The sequence below is a fragment of the Myotis daubentonii genome, chromosome 15, assembly GCF_963259705.1.
Source record: "Myotis daubentonii chromosome 15, mMyoDau2.1, whole genome shotgun sequence".
NCBI classification, from domain to species: domain Eukaryota; kingdom Metazoa; phylum Chordata; class Mammalia; order Chiroptera; family Vespertilionidae; genus Myotis; species Myotis daubentonii.
In genome coordinates, this window is record NC_081854.1 from 4,519,732 (window position 1) to 4,538,843 (window position 19,112).

The window sequence follows — 19,112 nt, forward strand, 5'->3', positions numbered from 1 at the left end:
CACAAAATTAAATACAAAATAATAATGATCAGATGAAGAATGAATCCTTTTTTAAAAGATTGCCACCCCTAACCAGTTTGGCACAGAGGACAGAGTGTCAGCCTGCAGACTGAAGGGTCCCAGGTTCAATTCCGGTCAAGAGCATGTACCTTGACTGTGGGCACAACCTCAGTAGGGGGTGTGCAATAGGCAGCTGATTGATGTTTTCCTCTCATCGATGATTCTAACTCTCTATCCCTCTCCCTTTCTCTCTGTAAAAACATCAATAAAATAAATTAACAACAACAAAAAAGATTGCCAAATTGGCCAGCAAGCATGGTTCAATGGCTGTCTCGAAGTTTGAACCAGAAGGACGGTTCTATGCCCCATCAGGGCACAAGCCCTGGGCTCACAATCAGTCTCCAGTGTGAGGAATGCAGGAGGCAGCCTGGCAATGATTCTCTCTCATCACTGATGTTTGTCTCTCTCTCTTCATCTCCCTGCCTCGGTTAATTAAAAAAATATATAATGAATAAAAATAATAATAAAAGCACTAGCTGAATTGGCTCAGTGGATAGAGCTTTGGCAAGTAGACTGAAGGGACCTGGGTTTGATTCCAGTCAAGGGCACATGCTCAGGTTACGGACGCCATCCTTCTTGAGGGGCATGTAAGAGGCATGCAATCAATGATACTCATCATTGATGTTACCATCTCTCTCCCTCTCCCTTCCTCTTTGAATTCAATGAAAATATATTTAAAAGTGATAATAATAAGAAGAAGAATGATTGCCCAATTGAGCACATTTAAATTTTATAGGTATGTTATAAATCTCTACATTTTAGAAATGATTGCATGAAAGTTTAATCTCACCCTACATCTTACAAAATTCAAATGATTATTTACACTACAGACTATGTGAATTCCTACATTGTCCAGATTTCCCTTCCAAGAATGCATAACATTAAAAGTAGTTTTGAACATTCACGTGCAGAAACACACTGATCTGCCAATGTAACTGACTTTAAAGTGGAAAGTTTCCCAAATGCATAATATACTTGACCTCTTTAGGTAACAACAATTTTATTATGATAACTGTTGCAGATTAGTTCTGTTTTTTTTAACAACTTCTGTTCTCATCACATTTTTCCTCAAATACCAAGACTTTAATTAAGTGTAGATTATCAAAGCGACAACACCTTTCATATCTTACCAATATCATTTCAGAGAATAATTCTTGTATTCTGGTATTTGGCATAAAGGCCTGGTCATCTTCAGATGACATAGCTGAAAGAAAACAAATTTTCAGTTTGACAATTAGGTGAGTGCACTTTGAAGTTACCAGCAAGTACTGACCAAACAACATTTTTGAGTATTCCAAGAGCCAGTGACGGAATCAAGGAAAGCTCAAAATAGGTACAATGAGGAAAACAAACATCAAAGAGGGGCAAAGTGTTTCTTACATTTGCTGATCATATCTGCTCCAACCCCCTAGCACACAATGGCAATATTATAAAAACACTCCCAATTCACAGTTTCTACGCTGGAGAGAGATGAGGGAAGTGCATGTTCAATGATCTCCATGTTTTGAAGCATCCTGAATAACAAGTGGCTATTGTGCATGACACAGAGTATGAAGAGAATGGAGGTACAAGGTGAGTGCCCCATAGTGGCAGCTACAAATGAGAAATTGTTCGAGCACCACAAAGACTGTGATACTAAAGATGTATATCAAGCATGAAAGATACAGCAGGTCCGAGAAAGAAACAGACAACACTTCCAACTGGGAAATTAAACAGTCGAACCAAGAACAGAGATCCTGAAAACAGTATTGACTGAAAGTAGAATATGTTCCACAGATGGCTAGTAGTTTTCTCTTATAGAAAGCATGTTCAAAAGCCTGCTTTTACAATTCAGGAATCTCAACAAAAGATATCAGTCATGAAAAGAAAAGAAAAAAACAGAAAAAGTGTACCCTCCGAAAAACAAAATGTAATCAAACTGGCACTACATTAATGGAAATATGTTAATTACCTCAAAAAGAATGGAAAAATCACCAAAATAGTATGTAATAAAAAATATATATATAATGAGAAAATAGTTTATAAATACCTCACCAAAAGGGGAAATTGAAATACATAATACCTGAATTAAAAAATACAGTAGACTCATGAATGAAAGACGTGATAAACTCAGAACATCAAAGAATTTGCCTGGCAGCGGTGGCTCAGCAGTTGAGCTTCAATCTATGAACTAGGAGGTTACGGTTTGGTTCCACATCAGGGCACAGGGCTGAGTTGAAGGCTCGATCCCCGATCATACAGGAAGCAGCTGATCGATGATTCTCTCTCTTCACTGATGTTTCTCTCTCTCTCTCCCTCTCCATTCCTCTCTGAAATCAATAAAGATACATTTTTAAAATAATAATTAAATAATCAAAGAATTTGTACATAAATCATTAAAATTTTAATTCACTAACATTTTGACTCAGAGAAGCAAACAAACAAATGGAAATGTGAAGAGAATTTAAGGAACTCCTAAGATATTAAGAAATAGACCAACGAGGGGACCCCGTAGAGACAGAATAGTAAAAAGGAGAAGGTAGCTTATATAAAAAATTAATTAAGACCCTGACAATTAGAGAAAGCGACATACAAATGCAAGCAGCTCAGTGAATTCTATGTGGAATGAATATAAACATGAGAACAAATAAAAAACAATGAAAATATGAAGAATCCCAGAACACTATCTAAAAACATATAAAAAATAATTCCTCATGAAAAGACAGCTCCTCTAAGATCTTTAGGGGATTTCTAAGCCCAAAAATATTGTGGGAAAAAGAGCATGATATAAAACTTGGAACTGATAAATGAACATAAACCATCCAACAAGAATATTGAGCCCTAACCAGTTTGGCTCAGTGGATAGAGCGTTGGCCTGAGGACTGAAGGGTCCCAGTTACATTCCGGTCAAGGGCATGTACCTTGGTTGAGGAACATCCCCAGTGGGAGCTGTGCAGGAGGCAGCTAATCGATGTTTCTCTCTCATCGATGTTTCTGGCTCTCTATCTCTCTCCCTCCCTCTCTGTAAAAAACCAATAAAATATATATTTTTTAAAAAAAGAATATTGAGAGAACAGACGGTAAACAATGGAGAGGAAAAAACATTTCCAGCTCCAAAACTTTCTCATTATTAGACCATCTCATCATTAGACCTACCCTATAACAAGTCTTTTAGAAATATACTTCTGGAGGTAATTTTTTTGTTGTTGTTGTTAAAATATATTTTTATTGATTTTTTACAGAGAGGAAGGGAGAGAGATAGAGAGCTAGAAACATCGATGAGAGAGAAACATCGATCAGCTGCCTCTTGCACATCTCCTATTGGGGATGTGCCCGCAACCCAGGTACATGCCCTTGACCGGAATCGAACCCGGGACCTTTCAGTCCACAGGCCGACGCTCTATCCACTGAGCCAAACCCATTTCGGCGTGGAGGTAATTTTTAAATTATACACAACACTAACATATGAACATATAAAGATACCATGTATGTGAAAATGTACAGAAATATGAAAATTTGTGGTGTTCTATTAAAGAAACACATATCACTTTGATTATTTTCTTGTGGAAGTTTAGAAAATAAAAGGAACTGTCCGACCTGAGTAGCTCTGTAGGTAAGTGTTTATCTATGAACCAGGAGGTCACAGGTTGATTTCTAGTCAGGGCACATGCCTATATTGTGGGCTCCTTCCCCAAATGGGGTGTACAGGAGGCAGTCAATCAATATATTTTTAAAAATGCATTTTTAAAGAAAAAATAAATAAAAGGAATAAAATCTTAAATCTCTTCTATTAGACAAACAACATTAAAGATAATGTGATATCAAGTTATGTGGGTTTGCTGAAACCGGTTTGGCTCAGTGGATAGAGCGTCGGTCTGTGGACTGAAAGGTCCCAGGTTCGATTCCGGTCAAGGGCATGTACCTGGGTTGTGGGCACATCCCCAGTAGGAGATGTGCAGGAGGCAGCTGGTCGCTGCCTCTCTCTCATCCATGTTTCTAACTCTCTATCTCTCTCCCTTCCTCTCTGTAAAAAAAATCAATAAAATATATTAAAAAAAAAAAAAAAACTTATGTGGGTTCATGGGTAGCAATGACAACCAGCAGAGATTCTGTATGAAACTGACACTATGGATTAAGGTACATTGTTATAATTTTTTTTAAATATATATTTTATTGATTTTTTACAGAGAGGAAGGGAGATAGTTAGAAACATCGATGAGAGAGAAACATCAATCAGCTGCCTCCTGCACACCTCCTACTGGGGATGTGCCCGCAACCAAGGTACATGCACTTGACCGGAATCGAACCTGGGACCTTTCAGTCCGCAGACCGACGCTCTATGCCGGGAGCCGGTCCATGCTTGCTGTTTCAAGGGACCTGGCATATATGGCATACTGTTCTTAATATGTTTGCTCACCTTCTTGGCACTATGTGTTTTAACCAAGGTCTCTGAGAAAGGTTGTTTTCCCCAGGTAGGGATTTTCCCCTGAAGTTAGGGAGGGAATAAAACCCCTCAACTAAGTGCCAGGCGGGTAATTAATCCCTTTAACTACAAACAATCATGCTTAAACTACATAATCTTTTCTCCCTGGAATGGAGATAAGAAACGCCCTAACCTTTGTAATAGAGATTGATAGGATTGAATCAACTGGTATAAATACAGTTGTAACAAGACAGAAACACTCAGAACTTAGAACAGAATCAAGAAGACAGAACCTACACGGAGCCTAGGGACAGAAGAACTTCGCTGGCGAGAGCATGCCGGAGGATCCTGGACAGGGACTGGCCTCGGAGCCTGGAGGCGGAGCCTGGCGAGAGAGCATGGCAGGGGATCCTGGACTGAACCTGACTGCGGAGATTGGCAGGAGAGCCTGACTAGAACCTGGTGACTGAACCTGACTGGAGAACCTGGACAGAACCTCTCTGGAGATCCTGAGCAGAACCTCTCTGGAGATTGAGATCAGAACTTGGCTGGAGATCCTGGCTAGGCTGCTGATCAACTGAACGCTGTCTCCGTGTCCTTCCTTCTTTGCCGACTCCGTCCACACCTTTGGGGACCCCTGGACCCGCTGGGGCTGGACCCCGGCAGCTCTATCCATTGAGCAACCGGTTTCGGTACATTGTTATAATCTTAAGATATTTTAAGATTTAAAATATGTTGTAAGATAAGATTACAATATATTTTAAGATTTAAGATTATATTGTAAAAAATCAATAAAAAAATATATATATTATATATATACATTTTTTAATTTTATTGATTTTTTTACAGAGAGGAAGGGAGAGGGATAAAGAGTAAGAAACATCGATGAGAGAGATACATCGGTCAGCTGCCTCCTGCACAGTCCCCACCGGGGTTGTGCCCGCAACTACGAACATGCTCTTGACGGGAATCGAACCTGGGACCCTTGAGTCTGCAGGCCGACGTTCTATCCACTGAGCCAAACTGGTTAGGGCAATAAAATATATTTTTTTAAAAAAAGGTATTTTAAGTTGTTCCATGGTGACAATGAAAAATAGAAAATAAATAAATGAACTCTTCTAAGAGGTGACAGAATTCTGTATTGGAAATCACAGGCTCCACATTTCTAAAACTATATATACATATTTATATAGAGATATATAGATATATATAACTCATTTCTCAAAACATGGTATATAACACCAACCAATGAAGTTAGCTGTGTCCCTGTACAGGAACAGAAATTAATACAGAATAACAAATTAAATATGTATTTACAAGATTACCAGCATAATGGAAAATAAAATATTAAGTGTACTTCCTAAGAATGTGCATGACTTCTATGCTGTAAAGTATAAAATACTACTGACTGCCCTCTGCAGTGTGTCTCAGTAGTTAAGCATGGGGCCCTGCCCTCCACCAAATGGTTGCAGGTTTGGGACGTGTAAGAAGCGAAACAAACTATGTGTCTCTCTCACATCGTTATTTTATTCTCTATCTCAGTTTCTACCCCTCTCTCCCTCCCACTCTCCTTAAAACTCAATGAAAAAAAGAATTATGTTGGTTCAACAAAAGAAAACATATACACACACATTGACGGCTGTAATCAAAGAACAAATCAGTAAGTTGGAAAACACATTCCATGATCCTACTTTGTAATGCTATCAGTATCAGCTGTCATTGGTACCCAAAGTGACCTAGACATTCAAAGCAGTCCCTATCAAAGTCCCAATGACACTTCTGGTGGAAATAGAAAAGCTCTTTCTAAAATTAATGTGAATGTCACAGGACTCCATGTAACCGAGTCAATCAAGAAAAGAATATATGAAATTAAAGGCTTCAGGCTTCCTGATTTTAAAACATACTTCAAAGCTCCTGTAATCAAAAACTATAATACAGCCCTAGCCAGTTTGGGTCAGTGGATAAAGCACCGAACTGTGAACTGAAACAGGTTTGATTCCTGTCAAGGGCACATGCCTGGGTTGCAGATTTGATCCCCAGTTGGGGACATGTAAGAGGAAGCCTATCAGTGATTCTCTCTCCTCATTGATATTTCTAAATATCTCTCCCTCTCCCTTTCTCTCTGAAATCAATAAAAAAACAAAAAACTGTAAACAAAGAAATAAAAAACCCGTGATAGACATTACAAGAAATAATGAAGCAAGATAGAATAAAAGGCCTACATAGGAGAAACCAAGATGGCGGAATAGGTAAACACCAGAGATTGCTGCCTCGAACAACCACTTCAAAAATACAACTATTAGACGGAATGGACATCATCCAGAACCACAGGAAGGCTAGCTGAGTGGAAATTCTACCACTAGAAGGAAAGAGAAAAGCATACCGAGACTCAGAGGAGGCGCAGTACGGAAGTAAAATACTAAGGTGCGGAGGTGCATGTGGAGTGGGCTGGCGGCTGAGGGCACAGTTGTCATTTACAATCAGGAGGGAGTATCAGGCTCTGAGCTCCAGTTCTGGGTGAGTCTCTAGGTACCCAGACTCATATGGGAGAAGCGGGACTGTCTGGCATTGGTCGGAACTCGAGGGCAGCTTTCTCTCCAAGGGGCTTGCAGCAATTACCAGGACACTGAGAAGCAGACCTTCAGAGGGCAGGACTGAGAGCAGCCATAACTGCTACCCCCACACTGTTTATCCCGTGGGACCCGCCCCACCCAAGCCCTGCAAGGAAGCTTTTGCTGGATAGCCTCAGGTATAGGTGAGATTAGCACCTCCCTAGAGATCCAGGAGCCAGGAAACCCAGATGTCATAGTGGGACCATCCAGTTTGCAGCTCCGTGGAACCATAAATTACACACTCAGGGGGCAGACTCAGTGAGCACTAAAGCCCCATCGAAACAAGTCTTGTCCCAGAGGGGTGTCTCCAGCACAGAAGTTCTCCCACTGCAGACACAGCTGATTCTCACAGCCAATTGGCCTGGAGGTCAATTCCTCCCAGTGATAACTACAACAATCAAGGCTTAACTACAACAAGACTGTGCACAAAGACCACAAGGGGGTGCACCAAGAGTGTCCTCCTCAGGTAATTGGGGAGGCTGAACCACTGGGTCCTAGAGGACACTCAGCACAGAAAACCAAAAAGGACACAAATGACAGAAATGGAGGAAAGCAAACTACTGGATATAGCATTCAAAACCACACTTTTAAGGTTTTTCAAGAATTTTCTAGAAACTGCCATTAAACTTAATGAGATGTACAAGAAATCTAATGAGACCCTCGAGGTTGTGATAAAGGACCAACTAGAAATTAAGCATACACTGACTGAAATAAAGAATATTATACAGACTCCCAAAAGCAGACCAGAGGATTGCAAGAATCAAGTCAACAATTTGAAATATGAAGAAGCAAAAAACACCCAACCAGAAAAGCAAAATGAAAAAAGAATCCAAAAATACGAAGATAGTGTAAGGAGCCTCTGGGACAGCTTCAAGCGTACCAACATATGAATTATAGGGGTGCCACAAGAAGAGAGAGAGCAAGATATTGAAAACCTATTTGAAGAAATAATGACAGAAAACTTCCCCTACCTGGTGAAAGAAATAGACTTACAAGTCCAGGAAGCACAGAGAACCCCAAACAAAAGGAATCAAAGAGGACCACACCAAGACACATCGTAAGTAAAATGCCAAGAGCAAAAGACAAAGAGAGTATCCTAAAAGCAGCAAGAGAAAGAAAGTCAGTTACCTACAAGGGAGTACCCATACGACTGTCAGCTGATTTCTCAACAGAAACTTTGCAGGCCAGAAGGGAGTGGCAAGAAATATTCAAAGTGATGAATGCCAAGAACCTACAACCAAGATTATTTTATTCAGCAAAGCTATCATTCAGAAGTGAAGGTCAGATAAAGAGCTTCACAGATAGCCGAAACTGGTTTGGCTCAGTGGATAGAGTGTCGGCCTGTGGACTCAAGGGTCCCAGGTTCGATTCCAGTCCGGGGCATGTACCTTGGTTGTGGGCACATCCCCAGTAGGGAGTGTGCAGGAAGCAGCTGAATTAATGTTTCTCTCTCATCGCTGTTTCTAACTCTCTTTCCCTCTCCTTCTCCCTTCCTCTCTGCAAAAAAAATCAATAAAATATATATATTTTTTAAAAATCTCAGGGAGATTTAAACGAAGAACCACTAGCTAGTGTATTGCTTGCCTGTAAATAACAGGTTCTTATCTCCCCCTGTCAAGGACAAAATAACTGGTTAATATAAAAATGGAGGGGAAGAGTGGGAAAAGATAAAAACAGAAAATGAGAAGCAAAAGGTTTCTGTCTCCAAGGCTGGCACTGAAGGGTTACTAGGTATTTCTTAGGCTGTATCGAAATGTTCAGCAGGGAAACGCTGGAATATAATATTTTATTGGCCAGATTAAAAAGGATTAATTCTGCAGTCAGGAAAGAAAAGGCCAGTACAAGTTACTAAAAAGATAACAAAGAAAAAATATTAAAATAAAAATACTTGGTAAAAGGTTTAAGGCATAGTTATACATTTTTAAAGGACACAGAAAGAAGGTTTAAAGGCTAATTTATAAGTATAAAATTTATAAGGGTTATATATGCAATAAAAAGGTGGAGAGAATTATTAGAAGAAAATTAATTAGATAATACAGGCCAGTGGGCCAGGTCAGGGAGAGCAGGGAAGGTTAAGGACTTTGTGCGGGTCAGCGTGGCCCAAATTCGGGGTGGGCTGGCCAGACACAGGATCTTTTGAACCTTTCATCACCAAAACTATCTGGAATGTAGTCATGAGGGACCCCGGGCGCCCGAATCAATTTTCTACATAGATAAATAGTTAGATTTAGTTCAGAATCCCCCACCATGGTTAAAGAATTGTGGTCTACAGATTGGGGTCCAAATATTAGTAGCCGTCCCCAAAGGGAGTGCAGAAAGGCGGGACGCCTTTCGCAGACCTACCTCCCCATAAACCCCCAGGTTCCACCTCAGCCCTCATAACAGCCTCTTCCCGAGTGCCCCAACCACCTCAGGAAGGGGTACAGGCTCCACCTTTTCACCACCTGCAACCTGGAGTTTGCGTGTGTCCACTACTCGGGGGTGGAGGGTGGGGGGCGGCAGCAGGGGGAGGAGCGAGGCGGTGGGGGCCATAGGGAAAGTAGGGTTACAGAAGAGCCAGGAGGAGGAAGTGGGGAGAGATGGCGGAAGCTACGAGTCTGCGGACCAGAAGGACACCATAGGCCGCCTACATTGCATGCAGGGCCTGTTGGGGGGGGGGGGGGGCGGTGTAGGGGGCGGGGGATGGGTGGTGTGTGGCTATGGGCGGCTACATGCAGCAGCTAAACCAGCTGGGTGTGCAGCAGTTCTCAGTCCTGACAGAAGTGCTTTTTCACTTCCTAACTGAGGAGCTAAAAAAAAAAAAAAAAAAAAAAAAAAGGTAGAAAGGTTTCTGACCTGGGACACTTATTTGTTATTCAAACAGTCTAGCACCTCGGATTCAGGAAAGAAAGGAATAAGTTCCCTCCCCATCAAAGTTCCAGAGTAAACAAATCACTAAAGATATAGGCTTGGTCATCCTATATTTCTATTCTTTCTCCCTAAAATAATAGCAAGGACTTGTTTATGGCTGAGGAAGGGCTTCCCTGGACACTTTTCATCATGTTCTCCTATCAGGCATAAAGGCAGCAGCCCAGAAGCCTCCAACTTTATCCAAAGTCACTGAGGTCATTCAGGAGGCCCAGGATTCGCCCGCGGCTTTTCTGGAGTGCCTCTGTGAGGCTCAGAGTTTACACTCCCATTGACCCAGTCCCAGAAGCTCCAGAAAACCAACAGGCACTCATTAAGCCTTTGTAACCCAGTCTACTTCAGATATAAGAAAGAAGCTTCAAAAATTAGAGAGATTGCAGGGCATTAATTGGTCTCAATTAATTGAAGTAGCCTGAAAAGTATTCAACAACAGAGACTGCCCAGGGGAGAAACAGGACAAAATACTAGCAAGGGCAGTTGTAGCAGCTCTAAAAGAAATAAGCCCCCAGAGGAAAGTGTCCACAAAAAGACCAAGAGCAGGGAAGCAGACCCCCGTGAGGGAAAAAACAGCGCGCCTATTGTAAAAAAGATGGACACTTGAAGAGAGACTGCCCGACTGACCACTGACCGATCCCATGGGGACAGGAAAAAGCAGTCTCAGGCCCGGAGGGTCCTATATCTAGAGGAGGATTGAAGGGGCCGGGCTCCCTCCCGCTCAGGCCCAGGAGCCCAGGGTGACATTATAGATAGGGGGCAAGCCTATTAGCTTCCTAGCAGATACTAGTCACCAGTGCCACCTATTCCGTCCTAACAGAGCCTATAGGACCAGGGGTCCTCAAACTTTTTAAACAGGGGGCCAGTTCACTGTCCCTCAGACCGTTGATGAGCCGGACTATAGTTTAAAAAAAAACTATGAACAAATTCCTATGCCACTGCACATATCTTATTTTGAAGTAAAAAAAACAGAAAGGGAACAAATACAATATTTGTATTGGCATGTGGCCCACGGGCCGTAGTTTGAAGACCCCTACTAGGACCAATAACAACCAAGAAAACTTGCATTCAGTGGGCCACGGGAAAGTCAACTCTCTGCCCGTGGACTTCAAAAAAAGGACAGTAGATCTTGGGAAAAGCACTGTAACCCATTCATTCCTAGTCATGCCAGATTGTCCCTACCCCTTATTAGGACAAGACCTCCTACAAAAGCTACAAGCCACCAACTCGTTCGAAGGGGACGAGGCCCACCTTACCGTGGACCTTCCAGCCCAAGGTTCTTTTCCTATCAGAATCCTACTCACCTGCCCTCTGTCAGATGAGTATCTTTTACAGGAAGAACTGCCTCCAGCAGCTTCACCCGCCAGTGAGCCCTCTGCATACCTGAAAAGACTTCAGCAGCTTTTCCCCACCGTATGGGCAGAGAGCAACCCTCCAGGACTGGCAAGTCACCAAACCCCAGTCGTAGTTCAGCTAATGGCCACCGCAACACCGGCTCGGGTAAGACAATACCCTATGAGCCTAGAGGCTAAGCGGGGTATTGCTACACACATTCACAGACTAGGAGAAGCAGGTATTCTTATTCCTTGCCAGTCCCCCTGGTACACCCCCTTACTCCCAGTCCTAAAACCAGGGACAAAAGACTACCGGCCTAAGTGCAGGACATAAGGGAAGTAAACAAGTGAGTTGAGACCATACACCTGACAGTCCCTAACCCTTACACTCTCCTGCTGGAGCGTAAATTTTACACTGTTGTTATAGTAATCATTATGGTACTTAACGTTAGGACCTTAGAATGTAAGACTTAAAGCATGTAACCCTGTGTGGACTGTTATAGTGATTATTATAGTACCTAATGTTAGATATAGGAATACTGTGTGAGACCCAAGAATGCACCCTTGTAACCCAGCTAGTACTGGTAAACAACCTATCTGATGGGAATGCCCAAAGCCTGTACACACCCATAGATTAACAGACCCCGGGTGAATCCACACATGGCAGCCGCTGATAACACACACACCAACGAAGACCACGTCTACAAAGGGGTATATCACCAGACAGTCTGATGGACCCAGCAACGCACAGCTCTTCTGTCGCCAGAGCCTGAGGACCTGTGTGTGCTCACGTCTCGGTTCCCAGCACGAAACTCTGCCCAATTAACTGTCGATCGACGAAAGAGCCAGCAGCCAACGGCGCCGTCTACCCCTTTGTGTGTATCAGCAAGTATTGCCGGGTGGATCCTTCCCAGCGTCTGAGACCCATCAGGAACTGGTAAATAACCCCCCTGTGTGCTTGCATCTAACCTGTTTGTGTGTAATTTCTCCGGCTCGGCTCCGATCTCGGTGCTGTCTCTGTGAACGTGTCTGACCAGAAGGTACTGGCACAAGCCTCAAGCGTGCATGTCCCGCTTAGGCGTAGCACCTATATGGGAACCCCCTGCACCTCGACATAGGTGACGGGCCTTAAATATATAAGAAATAGAAGCTATTTGGGACAACTGTCTTAGACCTAGAGGGCGCCTTCTTTAGCATCCCTCTAGCTCCCAGCAAGCCAACCCATTTTTGCATTTGAATGGACAGACCCTGAGGCAGGATTTTCCGGACAATTAACCTATAGACCTACGCAAGGGTTCAAGAACTCCCCCAACTTATTTGATAAAGCCTTAAGCTCAGATCTGCTCACCTTTCAGCATATAAATCCCGAGTGTACCTTACTACAATATGTAGATGACATCCTCCTTCCTATGAACACTGAAGTTGAGTGTGAAATGGCCACTGAAAGTCTCCTGAACACATTACAAACTCTGGGACACAGAGTATCAGCCAAGAAGGCCCAACTCCGCACCCCCAAAGTTACATAGCTGGGGTACAACATCTGTCAAGGCAAGCGGACTCTTTCTCTCAGTCGGGTTGAGGCAATCCTACGAATCCCCACCCCCAAGATTAAGAGACAGTGACGAGAGTTCCTAGGAACAGTTGGATACTGCCGCCTACAGATCCCAGGGTTTGCAGAGATCGCTAAGCCTTTATACTCCAGCACAGGGGGAACTCAACCATTGGAGTAGTTTAAGACAGAGCAGCAAGCCTTTGAAATATTAAAAACTGCCCTAACATCAGCTCCTGCTTTAGCACTGCCAGATGTAACTAAGCCCTTCCACCTCTATGTATGTGAGACAAGGGGCATAGCGAAAGGGGTCCTCACCCAAAGTCTTGGGCCTTGGAAAAGACCAGTAGCAGCCACAGCTATACTTGTTAAAGAAGCAGACAAGTTAACCCTAGGGCAGGAACTGATCCTAACCACTCCACATGCGGTTGAGGCTTATTCTGGAGCACGCCGGAGCACTGGATAGCAAATGCTCGAGTCACCCAGTTTCAGGCTCTTCTACTCGACCACGCTGCATCAGAGTCCACAAGATTCTTGCCATCAACCTTACCAGCCTACTCCCGGACGATGACCCTGAAGAACCTCTACATGACTGTTTAGAGGTCATCGACTTGGTACAGGCAGCCTGCCCAGACCTCAGTGACACCCCACTGGCATCGCCAGACGAGGTATTGTTCGCGGACAGGAGCAGTTTTGTCCAGGAAGGAATCAGGAATGCGGGGGCGGTGGTGGTTACTTTAGACCAGTGGTTCTCAACCTTCCTAATGCCATGACCCTTTAATACAGTTCCTCATGTTGTGGTGACCCCCAACCATAAAATTATTTTCGTTGCTACTTCATCACTGTAATTTTGCTACTGTTATGAATTGTCATGTAAATATCTGATATGCAGGAAGTGTTTTCATTGTTACAAACTGAACATAATTAAAAGCATAGTGATTAAGCACAAAAACAATATGTAATTACATATGTGTTTTCCGATGGTCTTAGGCGACCCCTGTGAAAGGGTCGTTTGACCCCCAAAGGGGTCGCAATACACAGGTTGAGAAACGCTGCTTTAGACCAAACCGTCTGGTCTCAGGCACTCACTCGAGGGACGGCGACACAGAAGGCCAAGTTAATTGGCCTCATTCAGGCTCTCTGGTGGCCAAAAGAAAATTCAGTAATGATTTATACTGATAGCGGGTACGCATTTGCAATGGCTCATATACACAGTGCTATTTACAAGGAAAGGGGACTTTTAACTTCAGCCGGGAAGGACATAAAATATAAGGAAGAGATTCTAGCTCTACTAGAAGCCATCTGGCTACCCAAGGTGGTAGCATTAGTTCACTGTAAGGGGCACCGGAAAGGGGACCCCATAGAAGCAAGGGGGAACCGGCCATGGACGAAGCGGACCGGGAGGCTGCCCTAAAACCAGTGGGAACTTTACAGATTCTAGTGACTCTTCCAAACCCTGACCTACCCACCTCACCAGCCTATATGGAGAAGGAGGAGAAACTAGCCATACAGAGGCAGGCCTCCAGGAACCTGGAAGGATAGTAGACTTTCCTGGACAGTCGACTTTTGGTTCTTGAGGCTCTAGGACAGACAATAGTTAATCAGTTACACCAGTCCACCCACCTAGGCCATACAAAGCTTACTGAAGTTTTAAGGGATAGATACTATATACCCAGCCTCAATAGTATAATAGACAGCATTGTGTCCCGATGCATCACTTGCGCTCAAGTGAATGCCAAACATGGTAAGAAACCCCCAACGGGAATCTGAGCTCAGGGAAAGCTCCCGGGGGAACACTGGGAAATAGACTGCACAGAAGTCAGGCCCACGCCGGCAGGGTATAAATATCTCCTAGTTTTCATAAACACCTTCTCAGGATAGGTTGAAGCTTACCCGACTAGGACAGAAACTACCACCATTATAGCTCAAAAGTTACTCCAGGAAATAGTCCCCAGGTTTGGCGTGGCTTACCAATAACTTTAGGATTGGACCATGGACCCGCTTTTATAGCCAAAATTTCACAATACATAGCAAAGACATTAAATATTAATTGGAAACTACATTGGGCTTACTGGCCCCAAAGCTCTGGGCAGGTAGTGCACATGAATAGGACCTTAAAAGAGGTCCTCACCAAATTTACCTCAGAAACCGGTGAAAATTGAGCCACCTTCTCTTTGCCCTACTCAGGGCAAGGTGCACCCCATACCAAGTGGGGTTCTCCCCATATGAAATTATGTTTGGGAGACCCCCTCCAATACTCCTAAGACTTCGGAAAGAAATAAAAGCTGAAATCCATAACCAATCTTTACTCAAGTCCTTACAGGCTTTACAGTCCACCCAGAAAGCAGTTCAGAAGCATGTCCAAGACGCTCTGCCTGTACAAACTTCTGATCCGGTCCATCCCTTCCAACCTGGTGACTCAGTTTAGGTAAAGAAATTTACCACCCAAGAACTGACTCCTACCTGGAAAGGACCATACCACCGTCATCCTGACCACCCTCAGGGCAGTCAAGGTTGACGGGATCCCAACGTGGGTTCATCACACCTGCCTTAAAGCAGCACAGACAAAATAGAGAGTCCAAGACTCTTTGGACACTCTAAAGATAAACTTTCACGTGTGTTGTGCTTTTAATTCTCTTTATAGGACTAGCAAAAGGAAAAAATAATTTTCTAGCTAAATGGGTTAACAATCCCCATAAGCCATCTCAAAGGTGGATTTGGGAACTCAGGAATAGTATCACTGGGGAAATCCTTACTGAACCCGACTGGGAAGGTATACTCCTAACCAAAGACATATCAATTGGTCCCCCTGGCCAACTAAACTCCTTTCTGAAGCTATAGAACTTTTAACGTTATTACTCCCTACCCTCATTCTGGACCCCTATCTTAGAAACTGGCTTACTAACTTCATTCAACAAATAATTAATTTTATCAAGCTCATGGTCCTCGGGGGTCGATTTAACCCCCTCCCCAACAATAACCCACAAGAGTCAATGATGTGACTCATGAACATAAAACCAGTGGGTAATGACACATAGACACTCCATCTTGCTACCATATCTCTATCCTGTAAAAACTGCTATTTGAAATTTTAACCACACTATTTTGGCTTCTGTAAACGCTTGCTTGCTTGAGTAATAGGGAAAATAAGTTCAACTATCTGACCTTGCAAGCTGCTCTGTTGCCGCTTCTGGCGTGTGTGTTAGTTATCTGAAATGTACTGTGCTCAAGGTTACAAGCTGCTTGAAAAAATAACTTACATAGAGCTCTTTGTAAAGCCTACAGAAGGTCAGGAAAAACCCTTATTTGGGAGACAAAGGGCTGGAAAGATATAAAAAGGGAAAGTTTCCTCCATGTTTTTGCTCATATTCGGGAGGTTACTCCTCTGAGACCACTAGTGTAATGAAGGCTCCAAAATTTGGCTCACTAATTGATTAAGGCATTTTCTGTCTAGATCGCTGATTTACAATATAACAATACCACCAAAGAAGTAAAGGATATTCTCACATATACAAACAGTGTTGAGATACTTAGATGTCTATGTGTAAAGGAATGAGTGAAGTTGGACTGTTATTAAAAACCATACACAAATACTAAACCTAAATGAATAATTGAAACATAAAGCTAATAAAGCTCAATCTACTTATAGAAAAGTTTTTGTTTTTGTTTTAAAATACATTTTAAAAAATATATTTTATTGATTTTTTACAGAGAGGAAGGGAGAGGGATAGAGAGTTAGAAACATCGATGAGACAGAAACATTGATCAGCTACCTCCTGCACGCCCCCTACTGGGGATGTGCCTGCAACCAAAGTACATGCCCTTGATCAGAATCAAACCTGGGACCCTTCAGTCCATAGGCCAACGCTCTATCCACTGAGCCAAACCGGTTAGGGCTAAAATACATTTTTATTGATTTAAGAGAGGAAGGGAGGAGAGAGAGAAACATTAAGAGATTCACTGATTGGCTGTCTCCTTCATGGCCCCTACTGGGAAGGAGCCTGCAACCTGCTCATGCAACCTTGATTGGAATTGAACCCAGGACTCTTCAGTCCACAGGTTGACACTCTATCCACTGAGCCAATACGGCTAGGTCATATAGAAAGTTTTTATGATATTTAATTTTTTATTATAGAACTAAATGGAAAGGTAAACAAAGAAAATAGTAAAAAGGCATTACATCCCATATAAAAATAACTTCATAATAAAGCAAATTTTCAGTGTGTTCAAAAATACAAGCTGTGAAATGAGAAAAACTGTCTGCAAAGCATATTATCTAATAAGTACTTAATATCTATAATATATAGAGACCTTCTGCAAGTCAACATGAAAAAAGAAGCAACACAATTTTCAAAATGTCCAAAGCTATATGGTCAACTAATTTATGAGACATAAGGCAAGAATACACAATAGGTAAAGACAGATTCTTCAACAAGTAGTGAGAGAAAACGGGGACAGATATATGGAAAAATACTAAAACTAGACCCTGTTCATAGGCCATGAACCAAAACGAACTCAGCATGAATTAACAACTAAAATAGAAGATCTGACACCATGAAAACACAGGAAGAAAGCAGAGTCAATGAACCTTGCCTGACATCACTCTTAAAAATACTGGTTTGGATGTATCTTCCTAGGCATAACAAAGAAGCTAAAAAATAAAGAAATGAAACTACAGAAAAATAAGTTTGGCATACCAAAGAAAATACCAAGTAACAACAACAACAACAAAAGCCCAGCAATGTTACATCCTCAAAAACTAAAGATCCCATATATATAAGGCACTCACACCAACTTAACATCAACAAGACAGTATGATTGAAAAATGGGCAGGGGGCCCTAACTGGTTTGGCTCAGAGGATGGAACGCTGGCCTGCAGACTGAAAGGTCCCAGGTTTGATTCCAGTCAAGGGCATATACCTTGGTTATGGGCACATCCCCAGTAGGGTGTGCAGGAGGCAGCTGATTGATGTTTCCCTCCCATAAATGTTTCTAACTATCCCCCTCCCTTCATCGCTGTAAAAACTCAATAAAACGTATTAAAAAAAATGGGCAGGGGACCTCAATATACATTTCCCAAACAGGACATAAAAATGCACAATAGACTTATTAAATTATGTTCAACTCATTCATCATCAGAGAAATGCAAATGGACACCACCATGAAATACCACCAAATACCTAACAGGATGCCAATCATCCATAAATCAAAAAACAACAAGTATTACCAATGAAGTGGAGAAATGAGAACATTCATACACTGTCAGCAAGATTATAAAAACACTGGTACAGCCACTAACAAAACACAATGGAGGGTTTTCCAATATTTACAAACAAGTACCAGGTAACACAATGATTCCATATCCAACGATTTATACAGAGAACACGAATTCAAGAAGTTATACTCACCCATATGGTCAGGGCACACACACAAAAATCAGTCAATGCCCAGCTGAAGTTTTTATGTCTCTCTCACTCTCCCTTCCTCCCAGAAATCAACTAAATCTTAAAAAAGAAAAAAAGAAAAGAAAATGGAGTGAGCCAACAACCCAGGCATTGGCCTTGACCAGAATTAAACTGGGACCTTTCAGTCTGCAGGCTAGTAATCTATCATATGAGCCAAATCAGCTAGTGCCCAATTTGTCCCTTGAAAGCAAGAATCCACCATAGAAAGCAGAAGCCCCATCAGAGATTTTAAAGTAATAAAGGAAACAAAACCCTGTGGATGGAGTAGGAACTCAGGAAAGAAGTCATCCTCACCCACGGAGGCCAGGTTGCTGTAGTTTTCCAACATCACATCCAGGTACAATTTCTGCTGAGCTGGGTCCAGGCATTCCCACTCCTCCTGAGAGAAATCTATGGCCACATCCCTGAAGGTCAGCGGTCCCTGAAAGAAAAGAGATATTTACCAAGAGGTCACAAGAACAGTTCATAATGTCACACTCCAGGTTTCATACTGGATCCCCAGTGGGTGGTGTGCAGGAGGCAGCTGATCAATGATTCTCTCTGATCACTGATGTTTTTATCTGTCTCTCCCTCTCCTTTCCATTCTGAAATCAATAAAACATATTTTTAAAAAGAAAGAGGGAAATATAGAAACTGCTGACACTGACTATCATAAGAAAAAAGCAAAGAAATAAGAAAAACGACCTGGAAAAACAAGAACATCAGAAGTAGAGAAATATGGAGGAGAGGAAGGAGCCCTAGAGATGAAGGGGAGCTGAGTGGAAGAGGGGTTCTGGTGAACAGAAGTGG

General features: G+C 42.5%; 2 pseudogenes; both read right to left on the minus strand.

Annotated features, from left to right (window-relative positions):
* The window catches only part of LOC132216071 (zinc finger protein 91-like), a 116,128-nt pseudogene that overhangs the window by 93,574 nt on the left and 3,442 nt on the right, over positions 1-19,112 (minus strand).
* The window catches only part of LOC132216070 (zinc finger protein 665-like), a 140,060-nt pseudogene that overhangs the window by 5,725 nt on the left and 115,223 nt on the right, over positions 1-19,112 (minus strand).